We start from the raw sequence: 8,750 nt of genomic DNA on the forward strand, positions 1-8,750 counted from the left end.
GGTGGAACTCACGAAATGTCCTTGGGAACAGCCACGGGAGCAACTGAAACAGCTGTTTAGGAGCAGGTTGGGAGCAGCTAAAACTATGTTCTGGAGCAGGCTAGGAGCAGCTCAGATCAGTTTTCATTGCACTTCAGCTTGTGTCTTACACACGCACGGGAGCAATTTCAATAGCGCTTAGCAGCACAGATGAACATGAGTGGTTAGGGACCTAGGTAGATGGGATAACAGTGTAAAAGGTGTGAAAACTTGAAACTTTGTGAGCCTCTATACTTTCCAGACTCGTACGTAACGTGTTACAAGATTACTTGTAATTGATTATTTTTACTGCAATTTTGTGACGCTTCGATTACTTCCTTTAAGGGGTAATGATCTTTTTAGTTGAACTAATTTTTTGCTGTAATCGATTACAAAATTACCCCCCATTACAATCTTCCTCATTTCTTTTTTTTTTTTGGGGGGGGGGGGGGGGGGGGGAGGGAGTTGGAGTTATTCAGCTCCGGGCAACGGGCTTTTTTTTTTCGAAATTATTAAGCACGAGGCTGTGAGGATTAGTAGGCCACTTTACTATGCTTCTTTTTCGTGGGTACATTTTTATTTCTACACCGGAGACTACTTATGGGTATGAAAAATGACTTTATCTAGCCTCTTGTGAGGGATTAGGTGTGTGCCATCACTCACTCAGCTTTAAGCGCGAAACACACGTACAACCAAACCGTCCGATCCGACGTGCGGACTGCCGGAATGACCTTGGGGGGCGAGGGGGTTCCGCAGCATCGGAGAGCGTTGAAAACCCTTGCCTCCGACCGTCGTATTGCGCGGTCAGACGTCGGATCGGACGGTTTGGTTGTACGTGTGTTTCGCGCTTTAAGCAAAAACAGTCGAGGCTTTCTTTTTTTTTTTCTTTAACAACTGAGCGCGAGATTCCACGGATTATGCTATCATAAAAAAAGTTTGAATGAAAAGTAACGTGGGAAGTAATTGCTTACTTTAGAGTAATTGTTCTATTACTTCTTTGAGGCTGTAATTGTAATTGTAGTCGGGTACTTTATACAGCAAAGTGATTGTAACTGTCATCGGTTACTTTTTCAGTGACGGGTACAAGTCTGATTATTTTCTTAGTGGCTTTCAGCTGCTCAAAATGCAAACCAGCTCTGCTTATCACACAACCCACACGTGCTCGACATAGTACTTATATGTGCGAACCACGTGACGTGCGTAAGCAACGGACGCGGAGTTGCGCGGAGGAACAGGGCACCAAATTTCGAGTTTATCCTATTGTGCAACCGAATATCGAAGCAGCAGACTACGATTAACGAAGTTATCGTATTCGAAGTGACAAGCAGGTGCAAGGTTAAAGTACACCAAACAGATCTACCGATCGCGTGAAAGCTGCTGGCCGGCAAGGTTTCGGATCGGATCACGTTTCAGTTCTATCAAATCACGATTTATCTTGCGGGAACGCGGTTCCAACTTCTAACGATAAAGTACTAAAAGTTTGAGGACACATGCGAAGTAAAAAAACATTTTTTTTGTAAACAGACCAGATGGAAAAAGAATGTTATAAAATAAAATTAGAACGAAGAAAAAAAAAATTTTAGAGCTATATTGACGGCACAAAATGATTTTGTAGTTGCGCCCGTGGGAGCCGCCGCAAGTCATGTGATAGACCTGTGCGCCGTCTCAAAGTCGACTCACAGTCACGCCGCCGCTGCACGCTGAGCGTGGTGCGCCGCCGTCAACTCATTTCTCCACACCGCCACCGCCGCGCAAGTTTGTCTACCCCGCAGCGCTGCCGCCGTCATCTGACCGGCACACAGGTCTATAACGTCTGCTTCCGCTTTTTCAGGAGCTTTCTTTGGGTTCGAAAAGTTACCGATTAATCTTTGTGTTTTGTTGCACTTGAAATAAAGATGAATAACTAACTTTTAGAGACCATAGGAAGCTTCCGATAGAGCGGAAGCACCACGTGACAAATAGCGACCAGTCACGTGACAACTAGCAGCCACTTTTCCGCAGCGCCCGCCGGCGCCAACTACAAATTCGTATAGCGCCGTGAATATAGCTCTTAAAATTTTTATTTTCCTTGTGAATTCGTTTTATGACTTCCTTTTCCCAACCAGGCTGTTTAAAAAAACTTTATTAGTCCTTTGCATGTGTCCTTTAAGAAGTGCTCGAGCTTCCTTAGGCTTCCTTGCTGGAAATCCTTTGTATTCCTGTTACTAACAAGTGCACCAAGTGAGACACTTCGGCCATTATTGAACACTTTGAATAAACAAATATGAATAGTTGGAAGATGTTACAAAGCAGTCTACACTGATAAAAATTCCTTCTTTCTGCATGTCAAGTTCGCTTGTGGCGTAATCTAAGATTACTACGACATACCAGTTAAGGAAAGTTGGTCTTCAAATGCGGACACCACACGCGAGCCACAGCGAGCTACAATGGGGAGCAGTGCCACGCTTGAGAAGCCCATCGAGGCACAGATGTTGTTTGGTCTAGCCACAGTTTACAAAATGGCCGCTGCAGCAAGAACAGCGGGACTGCGACTGCTCGCTTTTAACAATTCTGCAAAGCGGACACCTATGGCAGTTTTTCAACTGAGATGTTCAAGTAACGGTGGTGTAACCCGTGCCAAAAATGAAATGGAACATAGAGACCCACTTTATTCGGCTGGCGGATGGAGATTCTGCACACCGACGAGCTGAAGCACTAGCGAAGTCAGTGCGGACGACTGGTGCGCACTTGCTGCTGCTTGTCCCTCTACAGCCTGCAGGAAAAGGGGAGCGCATTATGCACAAAATGCAAACTGTTACGCAACACATTAGTAAAGTTAAAAGCACGCCAGAGGTTTTCAGACGCGTTGCAAGCAATACAATAGGAAACTTTTGCCAAACAACTTTTCACCTTGGTAAGCTCTGTGCAGTCATGTTGCAGAGCAGTTTTCACCATTCACCTTATTAGATTACTCGTAGACAACGAGTTACTGGCATTTTAGGTGCTCCTAAAGCACAGAAGAAAAGAGAATGGCTGTGTTAACGAAAGAAGTCGAGAAGTCTGATCAAAGGCGTATGTGGGGCGAGTAAATCCACCCTTACTCTGTTCTCTTTCCCCTTTGGAGCTGCCTTGGTGGCGTTCTTGCCTGCGCTTGCGAATGATGCATTTTAGTTACACTGACGGCAGAGTTGCCGCGTGACAAGTCCTTCAGTAACGAGGCCAGTTTCCTATAATTACACGAACACACGCTGGTGGCGGAATATTATTTATTTGTTTCTTTAGTTACTTAGAATTACCCTCAAGGCCCCGAAGGGCATTACAGAGGGGAGTGCATGGTTAGTACAGTTCTGATTTTAGCGTTATCGGTGATGGTGACAATATCATCTGGAAGGCCATTCCAGTCTACAATAGCTTCTGGTAGAAGGGAATGTTGAAATGGTCTTGGGAAGGGTAATCTTGCACGAATGATCGAGTCTTGCAGAGATATAGCTGGGCTGGCTGAGGAGAGACTGTCGTAATGGTTCCGAATAGTACATTCTATGGAAAGGCAAAGACGGGAAATTCTGCGACGAACGGAAAGATCAGGAAGAGCTAATTGACATTTCATTGCAGTGACACAAGAAAAGCGAGACTAATTAGAAAAAATAAATCGAGCAGCACGATTCTGGACAGATTCGATTTGCGTTAGTTAAAAAAAGACTGATGTGGGTGCCAGATAGCTGAAGCATACTCTAGTTTAGGGCGAAAGGCATGGCGTAATGGAGACGTTTAAGGATAGAAAAGGCAGAGTTGAAATTGCGACAAACAAAACCGAGTGAGCGGTTTGAGGATGATATTGTCTCGTCGACATGAACATTCCTGGATATATTAGTGGTTAAACGAACGCCTAGATATTTTTACTGTGTAGCAGTCAGAATGGTAGTGCCATTGAATGTTAACGAGTTTAAGGGCTGGAAGCAAGAATGTGTAAAGCAAAGGTGTGTGCATTTGCTAATGTTGAGACACATCTGCCATGTGTGACACACTGCTTCAAGAGCTTTTTTATATAACTTGAGATTCAAATAAAATGAAATTTACATGGCTTATTTGGCATTACAATCGGACTACAAATATGTACTTTGTTTTGAGGTAACCTAATTAGATTTATTAATATTAAAAATTTAATTTGCAATGATTATAGAAAGGATTAACGCAAATTAAAATACTGAGCTCAGAAAATAAACATAGATCAGTGAACTGAGAGGTATGTGCAATCCAATAAGGTATAAATGAAAGCTCTAGGATGATTTATAAATTACTTATGACACTTTTGAACCTTCCAGTTTCAAAATCATTTTTTGCCGGATGCCTAAAAGGCACCCACAAAAAGCCTGACAGCCTATTTAATATATTTGTAGCCCTCATTCAATATGTCGAAAATCCTTCAGGACAAGATGATAAGTGCTTGCCAAACTTCAAAAAACACATTTTTAAAAATGTGTTTTCTTAGTAAAATTTTGCTTCAAAGAGCAGTGTCTCCCCTTAAATGCCGTTCTGGAGTGAAACATGGTCATATGGGTTTTTTATTAGTCTATAAACAGCACAGGTCATCAGTGAAAAGATGAACAGAGGATGAGATGTGAAGAGGGAGATCATTAATGTAGATTAAAAAGAGCAAAGGCCCAAGCACAATTTCCTGTGGAACACCGGAAGAAACGGGAGAGAAAGAGGAGGATGTGCTGTTAGTGAAAACGAATTGAGAGCGATGAATAAGGAATGATTCAATCCACTTAGGAACATGAGGATCTAGTTTTAGGAAAAAAAGTTTAAGAAGAATGCGATTGTCCGGGACTTTAGCAAAAACTTTGGCGAAATTAAGCAAAACAGCGTCAGTAGGAAAGCCGGTGTCAAGATTTTTAAACAAATCGTTAGTTATAATAAGTAGTTGGGTCCCAATAGAAAGGCGTTTCCAGAGGCCATGCTGCACATTGGTGAAGAAATTGCAGGAATCCAGGAAGTTAATCAGGTGCCTGTAAATGACATGCTCGAGGATCTTGTAGAGGCAGGTGAGTGATATTGGCCTACTTACTAATTTTCCGGTCAGAGGGCAACACCCCTGTGTCCACGGACTGCTCAAATATCTTTGAGGTAAAGACCGGATGAAAATTTAGTGTTAGTGAGAGCCTTCGTAATGATTTCCTCTATGCCACATGATGGAGATATTTTGAGGGTTTCTATACCGCTGAAAACACCCTGAATGTTTATAACAATTGAATCCATTGGAAAATCATTCTCTATAACAGGAGAAATTCCAGTAATGGGTGTAGAAATAGTGAAAGCATCAGAAAACGCACTATTTAAATATTCACACATTCACTATTCAATATGTTATTACAAGAGCTATTCACTAGATTAATTTCAGAGTACAAATCTCCAAAATTTGCGAGGGTTGTTTATTAACATATTAGGTAGAGTTTGCAGAAAGAATGTCTGCTTAGAGTTATCAGAAAGAATGTGTGCTAACACCCCTTTAACATAGTTTTTTATTCGGAAGAGCAAGTGGCAAGCTTAGGCCAAGTATTTCCTTTTTTAGCGCTCCTGAAACATCTTTTCTTTTTATGAGATAAACGATGAAGTGGATTATTGAACCACGGTTTAGACGTAGTAGTTCGGATTGTCGAGCACAGTATGGTAATTTTCAATAAGTTGAAAAAATTTTGTCTCAAGGCTTGCCAATTTTCATTAGCATTATGGCACTGGAAGGTTTCATTGAAATAAACAAAATAAAGCCTTCGCTGTTGGACACTTCAAATACACATACAAATCATATCTGGTTTCAGTTTGAGTCTAAGAACACTGCCTTCTAACTTAACTGGCTAAAGTAGGGTTGACCAAAATCAGCCTAACAACAATAATTGGGAGTGCACTACACTACAGTTCTCTTAACACCTACGCTTGCAAGTCGACGGAGTGCATCGACTGCCTCTCTCTGCACGAGCAGCATTTCCTGCTGAACTGCCAGCTGCTGCTGCTGGGTGGCCAGCAGACCCTGCTGTGTGGCCAGCAGTTCTCGCTGGACAGCCAGCTGGTCCTGCCGAATGGACAGCAGATCCCGTGCCGTATCAACTCCAGACCGTTCGTACCATTCGGTGGTAGGGGGCATGCCACTTGCGCAGGACGTTCCTCCTCTCCTCCCTTTGCCATGTCGCCTTCAGCCACAGACCCCTGCATAATATAATTCAACTATGTAACACGCCACAACGCTATACAGCCCTTCTAGTTATACCTGTGTCTAATAGTGTGCACCCTAAACTCAATATTATTTTTTTTTTCGAATGTCACGGATTTATTGTCTCCGAGTGGGTCTAGAAATGTGCTGCAGCCCCGATATCCAAGCTTTCGTGGAAAACACCACGAGGCAATACATTCGCACCACATTGTTTTGTACATTAGTGTTCAATAAGGTAAAAAGCAACATGGTGTCTGCTCATGATCCAAGAGATTCACGGTACTTATCGAAGCTGCTGCTGCAGCCGTGAAGTCCCACAGCGGCGCGTCCACTGTCGGGGGCGCACGCCCGCCCCCTCGAGAGAAATCCGTCCCCACAAAAAATAATAATTTTTCTTGCTCCGCGTTTAGGGACGGCCCATCACTCGCGCCTCCACCGGCATACCTGCCAACCTGTGGACATTAAAATTCGTAAAACTCACGCAATTGCGGGGGGGCGGGGGGGGGGGGGGGGGGGGCTGTTTCGCAAGGTGGCAAGGCTTAATGTCAGCCTTGTCACCGTGCAAAACGCTTACGTTACACGTGCACGTGCTACAGAATCCAAACTTCTCTCCTTTTTGGACGGCACAAAGCACTGGAATTCCGACGTGTAGGACTTCAAGAACACCTGAAAGTACCTCTTTTTAGGTTTGGAATTTGCCATTGCACCGCGAAGCCACCGCAACCAGAGGAATGCTATGATTACACGTGTAACAAACACAGACGCTGCACTTCTCGCCTCGAAACTGGCCGAAACAGAGGCCCAACCACGTCTGAACACGCCAAACCAACATGCGCCGCCAAACACACAAACAAAGGCTTTGGGCTTTGGATTGATTTTGGATATGTGGCCCCCCGGATAGACGGATAGTAAAAACCACAACGCTGCCGTGGACGGCACCTGTCGCCCTCTTGTGGCAGTGTGAGGTACCGCCAGCAACGGTTTTACGAAAAAAAATGTTAAAAAAAATAGAAATGAAAAAAGTATCTTTTTTTCGTAAAATTTGAAGCAAGATTCGTAAAATCGTAGAATTAGTCCCAATTCATACATTTTACAAAAAATTCGGAAGAGTTGGCAGGTTTGCACCGGTCTTCTGTTAGGGACACGAGACTCTCAGGTCGCAAGCCCACGTCTGGCATGCACGTGAGTTCCAGAAAGTTATTCTTTATGGCCGAAGGGCATTTAACTCTCAAACTATTACGCCCCATAGTGTATCTCGCTCCTCCTTGGTAACAAAACTCTCTGTAGCAGTCCCCGAGAAAACTCGACTTTCACCGAGAAAGTCCAGGAGAAGCGCAAACTGTCGTGCCGAGACGTAGCGACCTAGCTTGCGCTTCTTAGCGTTGTCGGCCACAACTGTCTTCGCAACGTAAAGGGTTGTAGTTAACGTTGATTGTATTGCCGCGCGCAGGGTCACGGACTTCTAGTACTTTCTCGTTTATTCTTGCTCCGGACCTAACTTCTGTCGTTTATCCCTGCTTATATTGTTCTAGAAAGTGCGTGTACATTCTCGCCGCGAGCGCGCTACGCTCGAACCTTCTCCGCCGAATCTTCGAGATAGTGACTCACTCTAGATAAGACGCCGCTCGCGACCTTGTCGAGTCAGTCTCGCCTCTGCGCTCGATCCTGCGGTTTCGCCGATATCGACGCCCGCGACGCTCTGCTGTTTTCTTTTGTACCCTTTTATTTTTGGCACAAGTTCGCCACATTAAACGTTTATTTCTTCTTGTTCATTTTCTGTTTTCTTTTGGTCACCACCCGTGACATTTTGGTGGAGGTGCTGGGTAGCAAGGGTCCTGATTCCGGGGGTAGGCCAAGGTTCCGGCGACATAGTCGGATCTCGGTCTGGTCTTCGTTGGGTTCTTGGGGGCTTGTGTTCGGACTTGCACTGCGAGAACTCGGGGGGGGGAGCGCTGCACGGGCATGCGGTTACCCCGCACCTCCACCAAAATGTCACGGGTGGTGACCAAAAGAAAACAGAAAATGAACAAGAAGAACGCATGGTCGGAAGGTAACGACCATGCTGGACGCCATGCTGCCCCATGAGCCATCTGACAACGAGAGCGACGACGCCCAGGCGGTTGCTCAACGCGCCGAAGAAGTCCGCCAGCTCGCCCGACTCATGATTCAAGACCAGCAACGCGTCGACGCCGGCCGCTACAACCTTCGTCGTAGGGACGTTCACTTCCAGCCCGGAGATAATGCCGCGCGCAGGGTCACGGACTTCTAGTACTTTCTCGTTTATTCTTGCTCCGGACCTAACTTCTGTCGTTTATCCCTGCTTATGTTGTTCTAGAAAGTGCGTGTACATAATGCCGCGCGCAGGGTCACGGACTTCTAGTACTTTCTCGTTTATTCTTGCTCCGGACCTAACTTCTGTCGTTTATCCCTGCTTATGTTGTTCTAGAAAGTGCGTGTACATTCTCGCCGCGAGCGCGCTACGCTCGAACCTTCTCCGCCGAGTCTTCGAGATAGTGACTCACTCTAGATAAGACGCCGCTCGCGA

At 45.1% G+C, this 8,750-nt stretch overlaps 1 long non-coding RNA gene across 2 annotated transcripts; it reads right to left on the reverse strand.

Annotated features, from left to right (window-relative positions):
* Nucleotides 1-2,710: 2,710 nt before the first annotated feature.
* On the reverse strand, nt 2,711-7,029 carry LOC120841281. 2 transcript variants are annotated; one of them, XR_005715722.3, is made up of 3 exons: nt 6,882-7,029; nt 5,930-6,201; nt 2,711-2,770 (listed from the first exon to the last, which is right to left on the reverse strand). It is a non-coding gene; the product is annotated as an uncharacterized LOC120841281 (long non-coding RNA). The 2 variants fall into 2 exon arrangements; XR_006077137.1 differs by lacking the exon at nt 2,711-2,770 and adding an exon at nt 5,072-5,117.
* Between the last annotated feature and the right edge of the window lie 1,721 nt (nt 7,030-8,750).

Source organism: Ixodes scapularis, unplaced genomic scaffold (genome assembly GCF_016920785.2).
Source record: "Ixodes scapularis isolate PalLabHiFi unplaced genomic scaffold, ASM1692078v2 ptg000827l_1___fragment_3__unscaffolded, whole genome shotgun sequence".
NCBI lineage: Eukaryota > Metazoa > Arthropoda > Arachnida > Ixodida > Ixodidae > Ixodes > Ixodes scapularis.